Source organism: Monodon monoceros, unplaced genomic scaffold (genome assembly GCF_005190385.1).
Source record: "Monodon monoceros isolate NGI ecotype Baffin Bay Population unplaced genomic scaffold, NGI_Narwhal_1 Super_Scaffold_3, whole genome shotgun sequence".
Lineage (NCBI taxonomy): Eukaryota > Metazoa > Chordata > Mammalia > Artiodactyla > Monodontidae > Monodon > Monodon monoceros.
Genome location: NW_021703780.1, coordinates 10,068,978 through 10,093,496, shown reverse-complemented (window position 1 = coordinate 10,093,496; position 24,519 = coordinate 10,068,978).

The following is a 24,519-nucleotide window of genomic DNA, read 5'->3' as shown; positions in this document are numbered from 1 at the left end:
TAATGATGTCTCCATTTGGGGGAGGTGAAGTGGAACAAACTAGAGGTTAGGAATCAAAACACTTGGATTTTATTCCTGGCTCTGACCATGGGCTCCTTTGTAACGTTGAGCCACTGGCTCTTCCCAGGCAAGAGTACACACCACATGCTCCCCCAGTACTTGAGAAGTGCAGCCAGAAGCACTGCCTTAGGCAAATCATTTAAACTTTGTGAAATTCCATTTCATTAACTCTATAAGGAGGGCCTGGGGCTCACTAGGGATTCTGAATTCTTGCTGCACATTATAAAACACCTGGGGCACTTAAAATAAATTACAATACAGGGTCCCGTCCCAGACCAACTGTATCAGAATCTCTAAGGGTGCGGTCCATGCACGGTGTTTCTTTAAGAATGCCTCAGGTGGTTCTACTGTGCAGCAAAAGTCCAGAACCACTGCCCTGATCTTTAGGCATTTAACCAATACTTCAGCATTCTAAGAATGACTTACTCCAAGGCTCCCATGCCCAAGAGAAGACAAGAATCCATTCAGATGGCTTTATGCTCACTTTATGCCCATAATAAAGGTATCCAGCCTGGGTTCTAGCGACCTGTGCACGGCAGATTCCTGGGGATTTCTATGGGAATAAGAGGACATGCCCAGAGCCAAGGTTTTACTTTGCTTACCATTTTTGTTTTCCAATTTAAAAAACCCACATTTAAAAAAATTGAGGTATAACACGTGTACAACTTGATACATTTTTATGTATGTATACACCTGTGTAGCCATTACCCAGATCAAGCTGTAGAATATTTCCAGCCCCCCCAGAATACTGGTCCTACTGTTTTGAGAGGACATAGTAGGTCTACAGAATTTGGCAGATGATCTGTCTCCATGACACCCATGTTGTTTTCTAATTGTATTTTTGCATCATGAAATAAATAATTGGATGTAATTCTCCCAATTCTTTTGCCACTATATGTGAAGCTATCTCACATGCTTTCTTTCTTCTTTTAGCATCTTAATTGGAGTATAATTGCTTTACAATGTTGTGTTAGTTTCTGGTATATAACAAAGTGAATCAGCTATACATATACATATATTCCCATGTCCCCGCCCTCTTGCGTCTCGCTCCCACCCTCCCTATCCCACCCCTCTAGGTGGTCACAAAACACCAAGCTGATCTCCCTGTGCTATGCAGCTGATTCCCACTAGCTATCTATTTTACGTTTGCTAGTGTATATATGTCCATGCCACTCTCTCACTTCGTCCCAGCTTACCCTTCCCACTCCCGGTGTCCTCAAGTCCATTCTCTACGTCTGTGTCTTTATTCCTGTCCTGCCCCTAGGTTTATCAGAGCCACTTTTTTTTTTTTTTTTTTTTAGATTCCATATATATGTGTCAGCATACGGTATTTTTTTTCTCTTTCTGACTTACTTCACTCTGTATGACAGACTCTAGGTCCATCCACCTCACTACAAATAACTCAATTTCGTTTCTTTTTATGGCTGAGTAATATTCCGTTGTACATATGTACCACATCTTCTTTATCTATTCATCTGTCGATGGACACTTAGGTTGCTTCCACGTCCAGGCTATTGTAAGTAGTGCTGCAATTAATATTTTGGTACATGCTTCTTTTTGAATTATGGTTTTCTCAGGGTGTAAGCCCAGTAGTGGGATTGCTGGGTCATATGGTAGTTCTATTTTTAGTTTTTTAAGGAACCTCCATACTATTCTCCATAGTGGCTGTATCAATGTACATTCCCACCAACAGTGCAAGTGGGTTTCCCTTTTCTCCACACCCTCTCTAGCATTTATTGTTTGTAGATTTGTTTGATGATGGCCATTCTGACTGGTGTGAGGTGATACCTCATTGTACTTTTGATTTGCATTTCTCTAATGATTAGTGATGTTGAGCATCTTTTCATGCATTTGTTGGCCATCTGTATGTCTTCCTTGGAGAAATGTCTATTTAGGTCTTCTGCCCATTTTTGGATTCGGCTTTTGTTTTTGTGATATTGAGCTGCATGAGCTGCTTGTATATTTTTGGAGATTAATCCTTTGTCAGTTGCTTCGTTTGCAAATATTTTCTCCCATTCTGAGGGCTGTCTTTTCATCTTGTTGATGGTTTCCTTCTGCTGTGCAAAAGCTTTTAAGTTTCATTCGGTCCCATTTGTTTATTTTTGTTTTTATTTCCATTTCTCTAGGAGGTGGGTCAAAAAGGATCTTGCTGTGATTTATGTCATAGAGTGTTCTGTCTATGTTTTCCGCTAAGAGTTTTATAGCATCTGGCCTTACATTTAGGTCTTTAATCCATTTTTTAAATATCTTTATTGGACTATAATTGCTTTACAATGGTGTGTTAGTTTCTGCTTTATTACAAAGTGAATCAGCTATACCTATACATATATCCCCAGATCTCCTCCCTCTTGCATCTCCCTCCCACCCTCCCTATCCCACCCCGCTAGGTGGTCACAAAGCACCGAGCTGATCTCCCTGTGCTATGTGGCTGCTTCCCACTAGCTAGCTATTTTACATTTAGTAGTATATATAAGTCCTCGCCACTCTCTCACTTCATCCCAGCTTACCCCGCCCCCTCCCCCGTCTTCAAGTCCATTCTCTACGTCTGCATCTTTATTCCTGTCCTGCCCCTAGGTTCTTCATAGCCATTTTTTTTTAAGATTCCCTATATATGTGTTAGCATATGGTATTCATTTTTCTCTTTCTGACTTACTTCACTCTGTATGACAGACTCTAGGTCCATCCACCTCACTACAAATAACTCAATTTCATTTCTTTTTATGGCTGAGTAATATTCCATTGTATATATGTGCCACATCTTCTTTATCCATTCATCTGTCGATGGACACTTAGGTTGCTTCCATGTCCTGGCTGTTGTAAATAGAGCTGCAATGAACATTGTGGTACATGCTTCTTTTTGAATTATGGTTTTCTCAGGGTATATTCCCAGTAATGAGATTGCTGTGTTGTTTGGTAGTTCTATTTTTAGTTTTTTTAGGGAACCTCAATACTATTCTCCATAGTGGATGTATCAATTTACATTCCCACCAACAGTGGAAGAGGGTTCCCTTTTCTCCACACCCTCTCCAGCACTTATTGTTTGTAGATTTTTTGATGATGGCCATTCTGACCAGTGTGAGGTGATACCTCATTGTAGTTTTGATTTTCATTTCTCTAATGATAAATGATGTTGAGCATTCTTTCATGTGTTTGTTGGTAACCTGTATATCTTCTGTGGAGAAATGTCTATTTAGGTCTTTTGCACATTTTTGGATTGTGTTGCTTGTTTTTTCATATCGAGCTGCATGAGCTGCTTATAAATTTTGGAGATTAATCCTTTGTCAGTTGCTTCATTTGCAAGTATTTTCTCCCATTTTGCACATTCTCTTTTTGTCTTGTTTATGGTTTCCTTTGCTGTGCAAAAGCTTTTAAGTTTTATTAGGTCCATTTGTTTATTTTTGTTTTTATTTCCATTTCTCTAGGAGGTGGGTCAAAAAGGATCTTGTTGTGATTTATGTCATAGAAGTTCTGCCTATGTTTTTCTCTAAGAGTTTTATAGTGTCTGGCCTTACATTTAGGTCTTTAATCCATTTTGAGTTTATTTTTGTGTATAGTGTTAGGTTGTGTTCTAATTTCATTCTTTTACATGTACCTGTCCATTTTTCCCAGCACCACTTATTGAAGAGACTGTCTTTTCTTCATTGTATGTTCTTGCCTCTTTTGTTGTAAATTAGGTGCCCATATGTGCATGGGTTTATCTCTGGGCATTCTATCTTGTACCATTGATCTATATTTCTGTTTTTGTGCCAGTACCACACTGTCTTGATTACTGTAGCTTTGTGGTATAGTTTGAAGTTGGGGAGCTTGATTCCTCTAACTCCGTTTTTCTTTCTCAAGATTGCTTTGGCTATTCAGGGTCTTTTGTGTTTCCATACGAATTGTAAACTTTTTTGTTCTAGTTCTGTGAAAAATGCCACTGATAGTTTGATAGGGATTGCATTGAATCTGTAGATTGCTTTGGGTGGTATAGTCATTTTCACAATGTTGATTCTTCCAATCCAAGAACATGGTATATCTCTCCATCTGTTTGTATCGTCTTTAATTTCTTTCATCAGTGTCTTATAGTTTTCTGCATACAGGTCTTTTGTCTCCTTAGGTAGGTTTATTCCTAGGTTTTTATCCTTTTTGTTGCAATGGTAAATGGGAGTGTTTCCTTAATTTCTTTTTCAGGTTTTTCATCATTAGTGTATAGGAATGCAAGAGATTTCTGTGCATTAATATTGTATCCTGCTACTCTACCAAATTCATTGATTAGCTCTAGTAGTTTTCTGGTAGTATCTTTAGGATTCTCTATGTATAGTATCATGTCATCTGCAAACAGTGACAGTTTTATTCTTCTTTTCCAATTTGGATTCCTCTTATTTATTTTTCTTCTCTGATTGCTGTGGCCCAAACTTCCAAATCTATGTTGAATAATAGTGATGAGAGTGGGCAACCTTGTCTTCTTCCTGATCTTAGAGAAAATAGTTTCAGTTTTTCACCATTGAGAACAATGTTGGCTGTGGGTTTGTCATGTATGGCCTTTATTATTTTGAGGTAAGTTCCCTCTATGCCTACTTTCTGGAGAGGTTTTATCATAAATGGGTGTTGAATTTTGTCAAAAGCTTTTTCTGCATCTATTGAGATTATCATATGGTGTTTATCCTTCAATTTGTTAATATGATGTATCACATTGATTGATTTGAGTATATTGAAGAATCCTTGCATTCCTGGGATAAACCCCACTCGGTCATGGTGTATGATCATTTTAATGTGCTGTTGGATTCTGTTTGCTAGTATTTTGTTGAGGATTTTTGTATCTATGTTCATCAGTGATATTGGCTTGTAGTTTTCTTTCATTGTGACATCTTTGTCTGATTTTGGTATCAGGGTGATGGTGGTCTCTTAGAATGAATTTGGGAGGGTTCCTCCCTCTGCTGTATTTTGGAAGAGTTTGAGAAGGATAGGTGTTAGCTCTTCTCTAAATGTTTGATAGAATTCGCCTGTGAAGCCTTCTGGTCCTGGGCTTTTTTTTGTTGGAAGGTTTTTAATCACAGTTTCAACTTCAGTGCTTGTGATTGGTCTGTTTATATTTTCTATTTCTTCCCGGCTCAGTCTCGGAAAGTTGTGCTTTTCTAAGAATCTGTCCATTTCTTCCAGGTTGTCCATTTTATTGGCATATAGTTGCTTGTAGTAATCTCCCATGATCCTTTGTATTTCTGCAATGTCAGTTGTTACTTCTCCTTTTTCATTCCTAATTCTGTTGATTAGAATCTTCTCCCTTTTCTTCTTGATGAGTCTGGCTATTGGTTTATCAATTTTGTTTATCTTCTCAAAGAACCAGCTTTTAGTTGTATTGATTTTTGCTGTTGTTTCCTTTATTTCTTTTTCATTTATTTCTGATCTGATCTCTACGATTTCTTTCCTTTTGCTAACTTTGGGGGGTTTTTGTTCTTCTTTCTCTAATTGCTTTAGGTGTAAGGTTAGGTGTGGGTTTTTTTGAGATTTTTCTTGTTTCTTGAGATATAAACTTCCCTGTTAGAACTGCTTTTGCTGCATCCCGTAGGTTTTTGGTCATCGTGTTTTCATTGTTATTTGTTTCTAGGTATTTTTTGGTTTCCTCTTTGATTTCTTTAGTGATCTTTTGGTTATTTAGAGAGATCTGCTAATGGGTGGGGTTGTGTTCCTGTCTTGCTAGTTGTTTGGCATGGGGCGCCCAGCACAAGAGTTTGCTGGCCGTTGGGTGGAGCTGGGTCTTAGCATTGAGATGGAGATCTCTGGGAGACCTCTCACCGATTGATATTACGTGGGGCCGGGAGGTCTCTGGTGGTCCAATGTCCTGAACTCAGCTCTCCCACCTCAGAGGTTCAGGCCTGACATCAGGCCGAGCACCAGGACCCTGTCAGCCACACAGCTCCAAACTCTGGAACTCCACACTCCGGAGGCAACCCTTTGGACGTGCCAAAGCCTACCAGTTTTATACGTTGTCCTTTTAATTTTTCCTTGCTAAGAGTCTATATGGGGAAATGGCAGGTGGTAGACTGGGGAGAAATATGAAGGGTTAAGTGTCCTAGTTTGAGCAACTTATAGTTCAGTTGGTAGGCTGACCTCTTTGCTTATCATCTTTTCCACTGGTGGCTTTCAAACTTTATTGACCCAGACCTGATGAAGCAGGTTCTCTTTGTATTATATGGTGCCAGTTAGCATGACAGTTTCTTCCTCTTAGTTCATTAAATTCTGGATTCCCTCTGTAAAACTAGGGCTCAGGTGTTTGGATCTGCTGTACTGTCCAGTCCAAAGGAAAAGTTTTTCTACTAGTCTCCAAACTATCGCTAAGGGGGAACAGAAGACTGCCAGAGGCATGTATATTATTCAAGTCATCCCCAAAGAAACTCTCCTCGAGCCAGTGAGCTTCTCAACAGAGAATACCCCTTTGTGGGCTCCTCCTCCAATTCAAGCCTCAAAGAGCACATGCTTCCTTAATTCTTTGGACAATATGTGCCTAATGTTCCCTTTATGTTCCAGGAATATTAGCTCTATAAGCCCAAGCCCACTGGCCCTTGAGGGCAAGGACAGAGTTGGTCTTCCTCACTCATGTACCTGCAGCTCTTTGTGTTTATGGACATTTGTTGAATGAATGCTAAATAGATGCATAACGTTTGGAAGGGGGCATAAAGAACAATAGGAGACATGCTCTTGCTTTCAAAAAATTTTCTATCATGTTGATGAATTGGGGGAAGTTTGGTTGAGGTACATTCCAAATGCATTAGGAGTACTTTGTGAGCACTTATAAAACAAAATATCATCAGTGCAAATTTTTCTAATATTGACCCAAACTTCAATAGATTAAAAACTTACAGGGGACAGAGGAAGAGGTAATCAAAGTGGGAGCCTAATTAAAGGAAGTAGCTTCCTGCATGAGGAGTTTAGGTCTTGAGAGCTGAAGAGACAGGAGAGAAGAGAAAATTCTAGATCAGTGGAAAGATTTGAACAAGCCTTAAGGGCCAACCTCTAGCCGGTCTCGTGAAGGAGGTACAAGCACATTACCTGAGTTGAAAACAGAAAGACCACATTGAAAAGAAATAAGAGAAGAAGGAGAGACGTAAAAATAAAGCCAATTGATGGAGGTCTAAAGTGACACGCTGAATTTTTCTTGTGTCATTAGATGCACTGCAAACAGCCTTTGTAGAATCTTGTTTTGGCAATTATGTGGTAAACTGATTAGAAGCTGCTTCCACCATCCAGATGTGAACCTGGTTTGAGGTGGTTAGTAGTAATGATTAGGAACATGAGATTATGCACAACTTTAGAAGGTGAAGGGGGTCAGGTGTTCAAAATCATACTGAGGATACAGGTATTAGTCGCACAGATGAGAAATCTGAGACTGGGTGACCACCTGTTGGAGAAACTGATGGTTTTAACTTGTTCTGTTTGACATTCAACAAGTTTTAGGCCTGGTATTTGGGCAACACCAACTCACCTTTGCAACAACTGGACCACAGAGAAGGAAAAAGGAGGATAATCCCACTCCGTTCCTTCCTCTGGGATATTTTGTATCAGTAAGGCTAACGATTGCATAAAGTTGAGGCTATTTCACCCACACTTGCTATCCTCTAGACACATTTAATGTATACATATGCCCCCCAGGAGAAATATAAGAGAGACAATTAAGACAAACCTGGAGAAACTGATGGGGCCACCACTTTCTGGCCAGGTAAAAGGGGCCTTTGCAGCTTACAGGTCTGACTGAGCCCTTGTCTGCAAACATTTGAACATCCCTGATTTGGAGCCAATAAACGAGAGCCCAAGAACCTCCCACAACTGCACATCAGAACTTAATAGCAGCAAAAGCTAGACAGTGAGATGATCGTATCCCTTTAAAAGGTGCCCTATGATTAATAACTGTGTTTATATCTTACTGTAGATATGCCAGCAAAGATAGACACAGTCAGAACAGATTCTTCAGGGTGAGAACTGACACACCATGGAATTCATAAAATCCTCGCATGCCATGGAGAGCATTTATTTCATAATTGCCCAGGTGCATCACTGCTGGTCTCTTTTCCCTAAATTGTCAAATACTAGAAGCAAAGTAGCAGAACTGAAGAGGCAATAACAAAGTCTGACATGACCATTCTTAGACAGAGAAAGTGGGAGAGTATATTTTACCTCTCGGGTCTCTAAGCTGCTGACTGTGGATATGAAAATAACAACAATAACAACAGTAATACCCTCCAGGCTCTGGAGGATACACAGTGTCCTTGTGGCAGCAAAGAAGGGAACATAGGGGCTAGGTGACCTTTTTACCAGGAACTCCTCCAGAAAATTGTTCAGGTAATTTATGTCACTGAACTATACAAATTGTCATCTTCCAGACAGCAAAGAGACAAAGCAAAGAATCAAAATAGAGCACAGAATAATATTCTTTGCAATGTAGGATTTTAAATGCGGTTTGCCCCTATGATAAATAGAGCACAGAATAATATTCTTTGCAATATAGGATTTTAAATGCGGTTTGCCCCTATGATCTTTTTTTTTCCTTAATGAAGTGAAGGGCTCCCAACGTACTTGTTCCTGTTCTGGCACAGTGTTAAAAAAATATTTTATTGTCACTAAGATGGGATGAATGCATTTTTAATTTGGGCGTAGCATTTCCCTCTTTTTTTTGCTACTCTATGTAAATGGCTCACCGAACTACGCTAAGATTTGTTGCTTTGCCATGATTATGCCACAGCCAGACACCCACTTTTCTGTTGCAAGCTACTTTGATCAACTACACTGACTAAATGGCAATGGTAGCCCAAGTTCATGACAGGTTATGAACCTAGCATTTTAACTCAAGATATGCACCATAGAAATGTGGAAAATATTCATCATTTCAGGCATACTTTGCCTTGTACAAGTCAATGTCAGATTCCACTTGGTCAAAAATTCTGTTACTCAGTATGGACGTTCCTTAAAAAACTAAAAAGAGAACTACCATACGACCCAGAAATCCCACTACTGGGCATATACCCTGAGAAAACCATAATTTGAAAAGAGTCATGTACCACAATGTTCATTGCAGCTCTATTTACAATAGCCAGGACATGGAAGCAACCTAAGTGTCCATCGACAGATGAATGGATAGAGAAGCTGTGGCACATATATACAATGGAATATTACTCAGCCACAAAAAGAAATGAAATTGAGTTATTTGTAGTGAGGTGGATGGACCTAGAGTCCGTCATACAGAGTGAAGTAAGTCAGAAAGAGAAAAGCAAATACCATATGCTAACACATTTATGTGGAATCTAAGAAAAAAAAAAAGGTTCTGAAGAACCTAGGGGCAGGACAGGAATAAAGATGCAGACGTAGAGAATGGACTTGAGGACATGGGGAGGGAGAAGGGTAAGCTGGGATGAAGTAAGAGAGTGACATGGACATATATACACTACCAAATCTAAAATAGATAGCTAGTGGGAAGCAGCCACATAGCACAGGGAGATCAGCTCGTTGCTTTGTGTCCACTTAGAGGGGTGGGATAGGGAGGGTGGGAGGGAGGGAGACGCAAGAGGAAGGAGAAATGGGGATGTACGTATATGTACAGCTAATTCATTTTGGTATACAGCAGAAACTTACACACCATTGTAAAGCAATTACACTCCAATAAAGGTGTTAAAAAAAAAAATTCTGTTACAACTGAAACAATGTTGTTGTGGGAATTGGCAAAACTATAGCAGACACCAGAGGAAATTCTGTGAAGCCTCTTAAGTTATAACTGAAGTTGGGATTGGCTGTAAGTAACATTGTGAAAGAGGCAAAATGGGTCTCTGATGCCTCAACTTCAGAGGTCTTTTTATGGAGGGTGAAGGGCAAGGAAAAGTGACCAGTAGACTATGTTCAGAGGATGGTTGGTGGAGGAGAATTAAAAGATAAATCAAAGGGCTCACTTGCCAATCAGGATAAAGTATAGTCTCTGTTTGCAACAACAGAGGATCATTGAGAACAAAAACAACAACAAAAGCACGTGTCTGTTCATGTGCACCCAGACTCCATTACCCTTTGTTCCCAGGGATCTGTCTTCATTTCGTCCTTTTGTAATAGAAAGATTATTTAAGTTAAGGTGGGGAGAAATGTGTCCTCCAGGCTGAAGCTACAACAAAAGTATTTTCTCACTTTGGTATTTTTAACATTCCTTGTCTTGTCATGGAATTTGTTTGGTGGGAGCTAAAGTGTGCATTAGTCCTTAAGTCCAGGAATCCCGGTGTCAACAGAGGCGGTAGAATTGGCTTATGCTAAGGACAAGTCTATTGTTCCTTGGGCTCTAAGTGTTCAACAAGTAAAAGCATAGTAAAAATCCCTCTGCGACTAAGAATAAAACACCCATAAAAGTGAAAATGAGTGACCAAATCCGGTTTATTCAAGTTTCTTGCAAATAGCACTGAACAGTAAGCTTCGATGCTTGCCCATAAAGTTAAGGTGGGGAGGAATATTCTATCTTACCCTTAGCCAGAACATCCCATTAGGGTATTAAGAGTGATTCAGAGAAACTCAAAACCCATTCAAAACTCATTCAGAATACAGAGTAGCTCCTGGCCTGAGCATAAGTCTATAAGTTCAGGGGTTCTAATCCCAAATTGCTAAACACACTACGGTTCGACTCCCAGAAGCCACCCAACACCCAAAACCAGCCATGGTCACACATTCTTTCATTGACTCATTTAACAAATATTTATTGTACCTTTGGTAGGAGCAAGGTACTCTGTTAATGCTTTGAGGGTGAAAAGATGAAAAGACACAGAATCAAGTGTGGGAGGGGCGTGTAAATCAGCAATGAGATTGTACGGTGCTGGCGGGCTGTGACGGAGGTATGGCCCAAGGAGACCACACAGGTGGTGGCACCTAGCTCAGCCCAGGAGGCGGCAGGGAAGCTGGGGGGGGATCGCATTCCAGGTGTGAATGAACACAGTCCCTCGAGATCAAGAACTTCAGGAGCACGAGGTGTGTGTAAAAGAGCAACAGGAGATGATGTTGTCTAGTTTAGGGCATGTTAAAGACCACTGCGCCTCAAAGTGTTTCCTCATTAACTCGATGCTTGAAATGCTTTCGTCTCTGATGACTATAAATGAAGGTTCTGTTCATATGGAAATATTTCCTTGAATGAGTAAAATATCTGAGTATTATTTGCCACCAGCATTTTAGCTTAGATTAACAAGCCTTGAGAGAATGAAACATTAGATAAGAAAGTGTCATGGGGGAGATAAAAAGAAAGACAAGATTAGTCTAGGCATAAAAGGTTTACAATGGACCAATTCAGTAGGACACCCAAAGTCAGGGAAAGTGGTCCTGGATGCTCGAAGAAACTGTAGCAACAGAGAAAAGGAGAGTGTAAGAAGAAAGCAAATAAGACCTTAAAAACAAGCAATGTCGTTATTGCCAGCTCATTTAGATAGATGTCGTGGCACCAGAAAGCACTGGCCATAGTCACTGAGCTGTTGTGATGCCTGAACACAGGGTCAAGGTCTTCTCTCATTTCACCCTGCCAGGCAGGCAGCCTTAAAGCAGTGCTTTTGGAATTTCAAAGGGAGCATGTGGGTCACTTGGGGGTCCTGTCAAAATGCAGAGTCCGATTCAGTAGAACTAGGGTGGGGTCTGAGAATTTACCTTTCTCACAATCTCCCAAGTGATGCTGAGACTGCTGGTCCCAAGACCATGCTTGGAGTCACCAGGGTCTAGCAGGCTGACCTCCCTGGCATCACCCACATCTGTTCTCTTGTAACCGTGCCCTCTGTTACTGCCTTAGTTCAGGCCCTCCCTCTCTGCCTGTCTCCTGGAGAATTATTTCTGGGCCAATTGATGGCCCGCACAGCCCAGAGTGATATGTATTTTTTAAAATAATGATGTTATAGCCCTGCTTAAATCCCTTCAAATGACCCCCTTTGCCAAAGAAGCTATTTTAGAAGTTTTTCTAGTTGAACTCTTAATACAGAAGCTTTCCTGAAATCTAATATTTAAAATGTATACAAGTGGCACTGCTCTGGAGAGGAGAAGAGCCTAGATTCTGTATCCTCACTCACCCAGCTTCCTCTGTTTCCTGGTGAAGCCCTGAGAGACCTCCATGTAATCCTGGATTCTGATGAACCAGGGGTCTAACAAGTAAGTCCAGAAGCTGTTTCAGGCTGAAATCATTATGTACCTCAAGAGAGGTTACTCTCGTTTTCCTCCTTGGAGAAATGAATATAAAACTGCCTCCGCCCAGAATTGTTCTGAAGATCAAATTAGACCATGTGCACAGCATGATACCTAGGACATAGTAAGCCCTCAATAATTGCTTGTTCCGCTACCCTTGAAACTTTGCAGTTAGATATGTTTTCCTTTGACTTAAATCTTCTTTCCCTTGATAAAGATAACATGCCAATATTATCGGAAGAGGTAATATATTGAACTTTTTAGTGTGAATGGACTTGGTTTCGGCTCTTTTCCTGTGAACAGGTTTTGACTGGGGGTGGGTGTTGTTCAAAGAGATGAAGAGACCACCTCTGAGCAACTAGAGAGAGGGGATGGAGAGCTGGCCCGGCGAGTAGAGAAATGCACAAGATATGGGGCCTAGGCCATTGGAGCGGGGACCAGTTTCACACTAGTGTTTATCATCAGTCCGATGGCCTTCATATTAATTTGTATACTGAATGCTTAGAAATTTGGAGCAAGTTGAAGGTAACTAGACAAAGTTCTTGCAGTGTATATATACTCAAGGCATCAAGCTTCCTAGAAAAGGGTCTAGTCCTGTTTGCCTCATTCAGGCTGTTTGTGACAGCAAGTTAGAGCAGGTTCCTTAGACCTGTAGCCGTGCTCCATGGACGTGAGCACTGTGTGGAGTCCTCACGACTCACGGACAAAAGCGGGGGCAGTGGTCCTTCTACTTGTCCACGTCTCTCTCCCTTTGACCCCCTAACCCTTCTCCTTGCCTCCCAGAGTCCACGTCGCGTCCGCCCCACAAGAACTCTCAGTACACAGTCCCAGAGGCCTGACTCGGGATGCATCTCCAGAATCGTCCTTCCCTTACTCTCTGCAAGGAGCAGGTTGCACAACACGTGTCAGAGTGTCCTCGGGCAGCCCGGAGAAGTGGGCCACAATCGACGTGAACAGCCTGCTTATTTTCACCCAATAGGACAGCTCTACCTGAAACCCGAACCTTGTTGCCGCAAGACTTTTGGCTGTGCAAGGTTCCTGGTGTCGCAGAAGGGCACTGTCCCTGCCCCCCTCCCCCCACTGCTCCCCGGCAGAGCATCCCCTCTGCAGGAAAATGGGTCAGGCCCCCTGTAGGGCCACGGTTCCATGTCAGGCTCCTGGGAGCCCCCAGGAGCACAGCCTCAGAAGGTCTTATCAAGCCTCGGCATCTCAAAGCCCCCTGCAGCGCTACTAACATACAATGATAACCTATCCTATCCGGCAAAGTTAATAATTAGTTACAAGCCGTGAAAAGCCAAACACATCCCCGGCTCCAGTCAACAAAAGGGAGGCAGTAGAAATACCAGCCGTCTGGGACCCTGGCAAAGCAGATGAAAGACAGACAGATAAGGGCAAAGGAAAGATCCACCCAAATCCACAGACTCGAGGTTGTGTAGGCCAGGAGGGTGGAACTCATCTCACAGACTCATGCAGTCTCTCTCTCCCATCAGAAATGCGTTAGTAGCTAAAATTTTGCACAGACAAGAACCGTGACCGACCATATCTTTCCGCACAATGGGACTGATTCCAACAATGCCAGCCGAATCCCCACCAGAAGCAGCTGGCTGTCTCTCAACCCTTTTGCAAATACAACGAAATCAGAATATGTGCACCTAGAAAATCTTGCAGGTGTCAAGCAACTGCAGATGGACTTTCCTGACACTCTCCTTACACTTGCTTCTGACAACACCCAGGGGTAAATGTCTAAGGCAATATATCCAAAGACTATCATGCCACCCGTTTCTCCAGAGAGCTAATTTTGTAGCAAGTGAGAAGAAGCATGGAACTCAGTATTATATCCAAAAGATGCACAGAGGACCTCTGCAAGTTTTCTGGGTTGGATGTTAATTGTAGCAAGTCCTCAAGGAGTAGGAAGGGCACATCCTACTCCTGTGAATTGCAATTCATTACAAGCCCAGATAATAAAACCTTTATTCACGCTTTTAAAAACTGCTTTCCTGTGTGGTCTCCCAGTGGCCACACACCACCTTGAGAGGGAGTCACGTCGTGGTGAAGGAAGAAAAGATGCTAAGTGGTCTGAGCTTGGCTCTTTTGATCCCTGTCCTGGTGCTTCTCCTCTATGGGCTGCTATGACTCAATTCAAAGCCAGGCTGAAAAAACAGGGAGCGTCATTGAACAAAACTAATCCAAAACCCTGACCTGAGCCAGTACGAGAGCTTGGGCCTCAGCAAGTCAATCATTTGTCAGAAACAACACTGAAGGACTTAAAAGACGCTGGTAAACATGGAAAAGAAATAATACTTTCATTTTCCCCTTTTGATTTTCCTAATTTTTTAGCAGAAGGAGACTTCAGAAAAAAGAAACAACACAAATTATGCAATGAAGGGGGTTCCTTTTCATTTCTTCGATTAACAGAAACACAGACTTGCTGTTTCTTGATTGTGTGTTTTTTTTTAAGTAAGGTTCCAAAGTAAGAAGAAGGTGAAGGTTTTTAGGGAGTGAGGTAGTATATTTGAAAGCATTTTGTATATGACACAAATGAACTTATTTACAAAACAGAAACAGACTCACAAACATAGGAAACAAACTTACGGTTACCGAAGGGGAAAGGTGGGGGAGAGATAAATTAGGAGTTTGGGATTAGCAGATACAAACTACTATAAATAAAATAGATAGGGCTTCCCTGGTGGCGCAGTGGTTGAGAGTCTGCCTGCCAATGCAGGGGACACGGGTTCGTGCCCCGGTCCGGGAAGATCCCACATGTCGTGGAGCGGCTGGGCCCGTGAGCCATGGCCGCTGAGCCTGCGCGTCCGGAGCCTGTGCTCCGCACGGGAGAGGCCACAACAGTGAGAGGCCCACGTACCGCAAAAAAAAAAAAAAAAAAGGTGGGGGGAGAAGTGAAATACAAAGCTTGTCACTCCTGTTACTTTAAAAAACAGGACTTGCAGCTTCAGGGTAAGTGCAAATTCCTTAGACAATTCATGGTGCCGCTCATCTCTAAGTCTCCCTTTTCACCACTTGCCCCAACGGAGATGACGCTGTCCCCTCTTCCCAGAGCACCCTCCCCTCTGACCTCAGCAGCAGCGCCTTCCTCAGGCCTCAGGTGCCATTTCCCCCACCCCGCAGTGATGTGTCCCTTCTCTAAGGTCACAGGCTCACTGGACCTGTGACCCATGGCTCACATCCTGTCCTAAAATTGCACTTTTACCGGCTGGCCCCCTTGACTGTGAGGCTTTGAGGACGGAAACATCCACTTCAGTAACGGCGGCACCCAGCCCCGGGCCTGCCACACAGGTGCTTTATTAGTGTGGAATGAATGAGTGGATGAATGTACATTTTTATTCCCGAAAGCAGCACAAGGGAAGCGAAATGCATTAAGACGTCCCCTTGGGAGTCTGTTAACTGTTTAGATCCCTGGGCCCACCCCAGTACCCCTACACCAAAGGGAATCTAGGAACACATATTTTATTTATTTATTTTTATATTTGTGTCTCTATATTTTTTTAAATTTTTATTGGAATATAGTAGATTTACAATGTTGTATTAGTTTCAGGTGTACAGCAAAGTGAATCCGTTATACATATATCCACTCTTTTTTAGATTCTTTTCCCATATAGGCCATTACAGAGTATTGAGTAGAGTTCCCTGTGCTATACAGCAGGTTCTTATGAGTTATCTGTTTTATACATAGTAATGTGTATACGTCAATCCCAATCTCCCAGTTTATCCCTCCCAGCCCCTTATCCCCTGGTAACTATTAGTTGGTTTTCTACATATTTTCAATAAGTGTTCCCAGGAATTCTTTTTTTTTTTTTTTTTCCGGTACGCGGGCCTCTCACTGTTGTGGCCTCTCCCGTTGCGGAGCACAGGCTCCGGACGCGCAGGCTCAGCGGCCATGGCTCACGGGCCCAGCCGCTCCGCGGCATGTGGGATCTTCCCGGACCAGGGCACGAACCCACATCCCCTGCATCGGCAGGTGGACTCTCAACCACTGCGCCACCAGGGAAGCCCTCAGGAATTCTGATATGGAGAGGAGCTGAGGGTAGCACAAACCACACCTTGGAAGGCATATGGTCTATTACGGCCAGACGGAGATAATTACTGATGGACAGGGAAACCGAGTGCCAGAGAAGGTTAGTGACTTATTCAAGACCACACAGTAAAGTCATGGCGTGGCCTGCATTTCTGGGAGAGGAGTGGGGAAGGCTGGGGTCACAGTCATTCATGCTGGCCCATGGTGGGGTGTCCCAGGCCCAGGGCCAGCCCCAGGCTGCCGTGCCTCCAGGACAACACCCTGATTAACAGGATGGGGCCCCTGGTGTCCGAGAGAAAGTGAGGGAGGGAAAGCACCTGCTGTCTCTCTGCAGCGGCCAGGCCTCAGCAGACCCACGGCCCTGAGGACTCACTGGTGACCCCAAGTCAGCTCCCACCCTCATTTTTCTCCTGACTGGACAGTTCATTCCAGCCACTGAGCTGCTCCACAGGGGATGTCGAGCTCACTGCTGGGCTGACAGAGAAATGTCATCTGCACATTGTTACCCGGTGGAATGCCTCTTCCCCACGTGTCAAATGAACAAATGAATCAGCTGACAAATGGCCCAGGTGGGGACACAGCCAGGCGCCCAGCCTCCGGCTCCACTTCCAGGCAGGCGGCATTTTGGTGGCACCTCAAGCAGAACTTTCTTTCTCCACCTCGACAGACCCAAACAGCTGATAAATCACCGGAGCGAGTTGCCGCCGTCCTGATGAACTTTGATCTTCCCAAGAGTCCATTTATCACCGATGAGTGGACCTCCCATGGATGAGGCTGCAGAGAGAGAAGGGATGTCAATTCTCCCCAGAACAGAGCAGAGTCTCTGCAGCCCCCGTCCCTCACCCCTCAACAAAAGGTGACACTGAGTGACCAGAGTCCTCCGGCCTCTGGCCCCAAGACCAGAATCCCAGGGGAGACAGGACTTGAGCCAGCCCCCCAGGGGAGTCTGTGTCCTGCATCACACATCTTTACCATGGCAACACACAAGGGCTCCCACCTCCAATTCCACTCAGTCCCCTTGAAGTCCCTGACAACTCTCGTCTACTCCCAGTATGGATCAGAGAGATGGGGTGTTGGGGATGCAGGGGTACCCAGCTTCACTCCAAGAGCCTCTCCTAGCCTTAGAGGCTCACTGTGAGAGGAAGCAGACGGTGAGGTATTTCTCATGCCTGTTGGGGTCCTGCTGCACAACGACCCTGGGCAAGCCACTTCATCCTCTGGGCTTCTGTTTCCTTATTTGTAAATCAAAGGGTTTGGATTAAGTTGCCTTTCAGTTCACTTCCAGCTTTGTAGGTTACAAGTCCGCCCCTCCCATGTCAGAGACCTTGAATTTGTTTTTTTTGTTGTTTCCTACTGGGTGCAGATCCAAGAAGGGCAAAGTTCTAGCAATCATTCCAGGCAGGAGGGTAGAAACCTGTTTATAAGATTCTTAATGGTAAAGCCCTTACCTTGTTTATCTTTGCATCATTAGGACAAAACAGGTGTTCAATAAATGCTTGTAAAATGCTTGTGCAACTCATCTGAAAAACATGGCCTATTCCTGACCTGCTAGTCTATTCAAAGGAACCATGTGTAGCCACCAATAAAAATGTAAAAGTAATGACAATCATTAATATGTCCCTGGAGGAAGTTTTAGGGAGGAAGTCTAATTCACAGCCCTCAGAAATCCTTCCTAAAACTGTGCTCCGCAACGGGAGCTGTGCTCCGTCTGGAGCCTGTGCTCCGCAATGGGAGGGGCCGCAGCAGTGAGAGGCCCGCGTACCGCCAAAAAAAAAACAAAAAAACTCCCGTCTGTTTCTCGCCAGCTCCCTTCCACACCTGCTACTCATGAACCTCTTACACTGTAAAAGTCAGATGCAAGCAAAGACCACATTTCCTTTGCATACTTGGGGGGGTAAGAACCGGGAGAGCAAAGGAAAAATTGTTTCTAGGAGACCAGGGCTGAGGGAAGGGCTGGAGAGACGTATAAGAGGAAAGATTAGGATGCCCTAGTTATTAACTTTTTTCTCTCTTATTGAGTGAGTGTCAGTGTCAGTGGACAGATGCCGGGGTGTCAGCATCGTCAGTTTTGTAGATCTGTTGTCCACACATCAACAGTTTTGAAGGAGCTACCTAGGTGCTCTGATGTCCAAAAGAGTCAGAAAGTTTTCCCAGCCTCTGTCAACTGTAAGATCTATTATTCTAAATAGACACCTTCATTGCCTTAAGTCTCAGAGGCTTCTGGGCTTCAATCGGTCAGATAACAAAGGAAGCAATGTGACCAGTAACTTTCCGGGGACCCTAGACAGTTACCCAGCGTCTCCAGGGTTCTGTTAAATTGAAAGCACAGGATTGGGTGAGGAAGGATGACGACACACGATTCCACCAGAACGGGCTGCAAGAACGGGCTTGGGAACATTTTTAACGCTTAGTTTCAGACCATTCCTGCATTAAGTGGAGACACTTAGAGCTATCGTGAGGTTTCAATCAAATAACAAAATATAAACATTTAGCAAAAGTCTTGGTCCATAGAAAGCACCCAATAAGTGTTAGCTGTTATTATTAATACTATTATTATTGTTAGTGTTGTGATTCTCCAGTGTTGCTTTGAGCTTGAATGGTCCATGGATCTCTAGGTGTCGTCTGACTCAAACTAGGAACTACCTAGGTGAAGATGGTAAGTAAAGTGAGTATGGGTAGCCAGAATTTACATATGACAGTGTCTGGAATGGAAGAGGTCTTATTAAGTGGGCGCTTGATTAAGTAGTCCATCAATTCTAATTGGAAAGAGAACTACACAGGAGGAAATAAACATTCAACACTAAATTAGTACTGGACGAGTCCCCACTTCACCTGTCAAAAGGTAAATTTTCCCTGTAGGAAAGTGACAAGGAAACTGTGGTATCAGATGGCAACCGATACCACAACACTGCCTAGGTGAGGGGTGTGGGATGAAGACCCAGAGACAAACCCTTCATTCTTTCCCTGCCGTGCTTAGGGCATCTCTGTGGCCTTGTGCCAAGCAGGTGAAATGTATTTGCTTGTAATAGCTTCAAGGACTGTTTCTAGGTTCTTTCAGGTTTAAGGCCAGGGCTGCGTGACTGCAGAAGCAATTTCAAGTGATTTCTTGACTTCCAGCTGTTTCTCTGTTTGCTCTTGTGTTATGGCTACTAGTAAAAACTCCTCCTTTGTTTATTTGTTTGTCAGTAGGTATGTGAGATTAGGTCAGCTCTCAGCCAGGCTCTGCCCTGAAGGACTCTGCTGGGAAAGGGTTCACTTTACCACCAGGGACCCACCGGGAAAGTCTGGATGTGGTCTTTCCTCATTCCAGCCCAAAGAAGCAAAAAGGGAAGAAACATACAAATAAGGAACTTTTGAAAGCGGGGAAGATCGAAAGGTTGGCCTGAGAAAATAGGGCAGTTGGAAAACCTGGGCTGTTGAGAAAAGGCAAAATCCCTGAGTTAATCGCAGAAGAGGACAGATCTCCATCCGCTTCTGCGGGGAGGAAACCTAGGGTGGGATTGGCATCGGCTCACATTTTCTTCTCTGACCTCTCTCCAGGGCTGAGGGAGCAACCCTTGAGAGGCTCAGTTAATCAGTCCACCTAAGGAAACCCTGGAAGCCCAGAGGACTGGTGTTTGCATTGTGAGTGCAGTGTTTTCAGGAGCCTGGAGGGACTCCAATAAAAAACCCACTGTTCGCTTTGATAAGCGAACCCCTCGTGCTAACCCCTGCCTCCATTTGCCCATCAGCCTGAGCAATGAGCAAAGCAATACCACACCATACCCGCTGCCATGTTCCCGACCTTTGCCCTGCTCCTCCTTTGGAGAAGCAATAATCCCACATGGGCGATGTCAGAGTAGCACTTTACGAATGGCTCAGTGGCATTCATCCCAGGAGCCACCAGCTCTTCTTACTCCTTCTTCAGCTCCTTTAATAATTTTGTTTGCAACTGCTTCCCAGTTTGGCAGGGCCTCTTTTAAGGATGAGCCCAGTTAGCGAGAATGTGTCTATAATCAGCAGAGGCCCCTGTTCTACCGCCCCTCATAACATTATGTGAGACAAAACTTTAAAAAGGTCATTAGTTTTGAACCTGTACCTTCCTAGTCAGAGCTCAAGCTGAACTCTTCTGTCCTCTTTCCCTGTGCATGAACGCTTTGCTGATCCTCAGGCACCACTCCCCCAGCACCCCTATACCTGGGTGAGGGATGTTGGACAGAGCCCATTTTCACGTGCTGCAGGTGGGAGTGTGCTAACATGTTTGCTCTTGGTTGATGGACAAGGTAGAGGCCAGGGAGTGAAAACAGTCAACGGTGAGGAGGGAGAAGAACTAGGTGTCTGATTCATAACCACTTCCCTTTGTGTGAAGGTTAGGGTAATGGCCTCTCCCCACTTTAGTGTTCTCAAGCAGACTTTGGATACCTTCTCTCTTCCCAGAGCCCAGATGTCTTACAGGTGAGCTCTGATGTGGAAACAACAGGAGGTGTGGGAAAGGAGTGGGACTGTGTGTGTTTGCATGAGTGCGTTTAGCTTCAGGCCTTGGGAATTGGCAAGATGGGGGGAAGGAAGGAGAGCAAAATCTTTGGAAGGTATTTCTTGTACCTGCAGATCCTGCTCTGAATCTCCTCCACTGTGGATTGGGATGGGGATGAGGGAGCGAGGGGGCGCTGGGGAATAAATCTTGTGTGAGAACAACAACAAAAAATGTCTCCTATGAGATAACAGGTTCTGGTGAACAGAACAAGGGCTTTGGAGTCTTGGCTACAACTCTCTCTGTTTACTAGTTATGTGAGCTATGGCAAATGATTTAACTTCTCTTAGGCTCTCTTTCATTACCTATAAATAATAATAATAATAAATTAAAAGAAGAAGAAGATATGTATTACAGGGCTATTGAACATTAAACCTGAGATAAGAGATGACTTGTACTTGGCACAGTGTCTGGCCCAGGGCAACCCTCAATCAAAGCTATTTATTGAACACCATTTAATAAACTGGCCCTTTTAGACTGACCCTTCACATTGAATGCTCCTAGACTTGCAAGAACTTTTTGGTTGGACTTCACATGTGACCTTCCAGAAAGGAAGCAAACCTAGCAGCCTATTAGCATATAGTGGGCCAATTTCTGTGGTTAAGTAAATAAGTTACTCACTAAAAACATGAAAGCTACTCTGGGAGCATTCTGGTTGCTATTTGGAATTACAGGAGTAATATAATAATTGTCATAAGAATAAACATACTGGGACTTCCCTGGTGGTGCACTGGTTAAGAACCCACCTGCCAATGCAGGGGACACGGGTTCCAGCCCTGATCCAGGAAGATCTCACATGCCGCGGAGCAACTAAGCCCGTGCGCCACAAGTACTGAGCCTGCGCTCTAGAGCCTGCGAGCCACAACAACTGAAGCCCGCGCACCTAGAGCCCGTGCTCCGCAACAAGAGAAGCCACCACAATGAGAAGCCCACGCACCGCAATGAAGAGTAGCCCCTGCTCACCGCAACTAGAGAAAGCCCATGGGCAGCAACGAAGATCCAACACAGCCAAAAATAAATAAATAAAATATAAATAAATTTATTTTTTTAAAGAAAGAATAAACATACTAATCCAGACAAATAAGTGAAACCTCTAGGGTTTTATTATTCAATTCCAAGTAATTAGAAGTGCCTGAATCTTTAAACATAGAGTAACAAGAAGTGGAATCAAAAGGCTGGGATTTTCCCTGAGCTTTTTTAGGGATACTTTAGGGTAAATCCTGTGCTTCAGATTCTAGACGTATCAGATTCCAATACACAAGTTGAAAAATGTGTCTTGAAGTGGGAATTATTTCTCTCAGAGGCCAAATTGCTAAGGAAGCGTTTGATACTCTGCCTTAAGGGATTAAAGACTATTTCCTGGAGGAATATAACAACCAGTTTTTAGTTTACCATTCACAATGTCATTCATTCATTCATTCATGCATTCCATTCATCATAAAAAGAGCATTTATCAAATTGAAATGTTACATATATTATTTACTTATATTAAACATCAGTAGTATGGAAAAAAAGAGCATTTATCTACTCTATTTCAGGCAGCATGCAAGATGTTGGAGATACAAACCTGAACTGGACAGGAACTAGACATGGTTTCTGCCCTCAAGGCGCCTGTGCATGAGTCAGGAGTAGAAGCCCACAGAGTTAAAGGGTTTAATGTGACAAAGCAGGACAATGGGTATGGGGTACGCTGTTGTGGCAGCTGAGGGGAGGTGCCCTCGAATAGAGGCATTAGGAAAGTCTTGAGAATGCATGAAATCGCTTTTGAGTTGGTTCTTAAAGAATAAGTGGGGTTTGTTAGGTAGAAAAGAGGAAACATGGAAATCCAGGCAGACAGAACAGTCCGAAGGTATAAACCACAATAGATGTTCCAGGTACAGCATTATGTGAATTTGTGCCAAGTGGGACATGGGACTGGGAATATGGGCAGCTGGAATTCACTGTGAGAAGTTTAGAATGCCATCCTAAGCGAGAAAGAAGAAGAAACACGTGTAAAATGGAAGAGAGGAGTTAGGTCCAGGGAAAGGAGGACTTTCTCTCAAGACAAAAATACTCAGACATTGGTAGAATTAGGAGAGGGGCATCTCAGACTATGAATCATTCCTTGATGAACCCCAGGACCAGAGATGAATTGTGCTGTGTGATTTCTCAGCCTTCCCTGGTCCTCCATATATGTGTTTATGCAAGTTTTTGAAGGTAGGTTGGAGATTTAATAGCAGGTGCAAAAAAAGTCAACCTAAGGTGGGGAAGGGGATTATATTTTGCCTGGTGTGAGATGTTATGGAACGAGTGCGTATTTCATTTGTTTTAATTATTAAACACAAGTTTTTATATTTTCTAATTCAAGAAATTTTATATTTTCAATTTAAGAGTCATATATGTTAGTGTTTAAAATACGAAAATGAAGGCTTGAAGAAGGAAATAAAGCTTTCTATGTGGATTCTGATATAATACATGTGAGGTGCTCTTTTGTTATCGACTTTCTACTTGGGCTTTTGTGCTTAGAAATGGTTTCCCTTTCAAGAGATCAGATAAAAGTGATCCTCTTATATTTTCTTACAATTCTTTTATTTTATTTTTTCGGTACGCGGGCCTCTCACTGTTGTGGCCTCTCCCGTTGCGGAGCACAGGCTCCGGACGCGCAGGCTCAGCGGCCATGGCTCACGGGCCCAGCCGCTCCGCGGCATGTGGGATCTTCCCGGACCGGGGCACGAGCCCGCATCCCCTGCATCGGCAGGCGGACTCTCAACCACTGCGCCACCAGGGAAGCCCTCCTTTATGTTTTTAGTTTTCATGTTTAACTCTGAAGTCCAGATTGAATTTATTTTTATGAATGATCTTAGGTAAGGTAAAGTCATGGTACATTTATGAGCCTTGGACCTCTTTTTTCCCATTAAACTGTTTGTTTATTTTTTCATCATGTCATTAGTTTTGGCCATTTCCTGTTTTTGTAGTTATCAACAGTAGGACATGCATTTCCTGGGTAGTTTTCTTGCATTCATAATAAAGTACCATTGCTAAAGCCAATCCTTCTGCTCTTGTTATTTCTGTCCCCAAACTTGGCCTTTTGCCCCACTGGCCACCTCCTTGACTCATGGAGCCTTTGCTAGCAGCTTAGAAACTGAAAGCAGGGCCTGTCAAAGGGGCCCCCATTTGGGTTCCTTGGGAAGATTTGCAGCAATAGTCAGGTATCTGTGTGACATATTACTGTGCTTATCTGGGGAACTTCCAAGCTGAGGATGGGATGAGACTATCCCCAAAGGTTATCTCACATCCACCCCTTGAGCAATACAGACCTCCACTCGTTCCCTAAGCAAACATTGTGCACCAGATACAGGGATGCATGAGCGGCTGTCCCTGCCCCCAAGGTCCTCACTCGCCTTCTAGAATGTTCCAGAGGAGCTGCCGAGCTGAGCTACCTCATGGGCTGAGATCATGGGACTCTCCCCAATCTCATTCAATTGACTCAACAAATATTTGTTAACCTCCTACTATTTGCCAAGAACTGTGCTGGGTGCTGGGCTACAAGACCTCAAGGAGCTGACTGCCCAGTGAAAAACAGATAAATAAATAGGTGGTTCCACTACAGTGCGACAGAGCTAAAGTGGGTGAAAGCTTAGGCCTCAGATGTTATGGGTTTCTGGGTTATTCTTTCTCGCCTGCCAAGGACTTATCAGCTATGTTAACCAAAGCATTTCTTTTGTATTCAAAGCAACAGCAACTTCATTGTACTCTAGCTCACTCCCTTCAGACCCAACTATTAGAG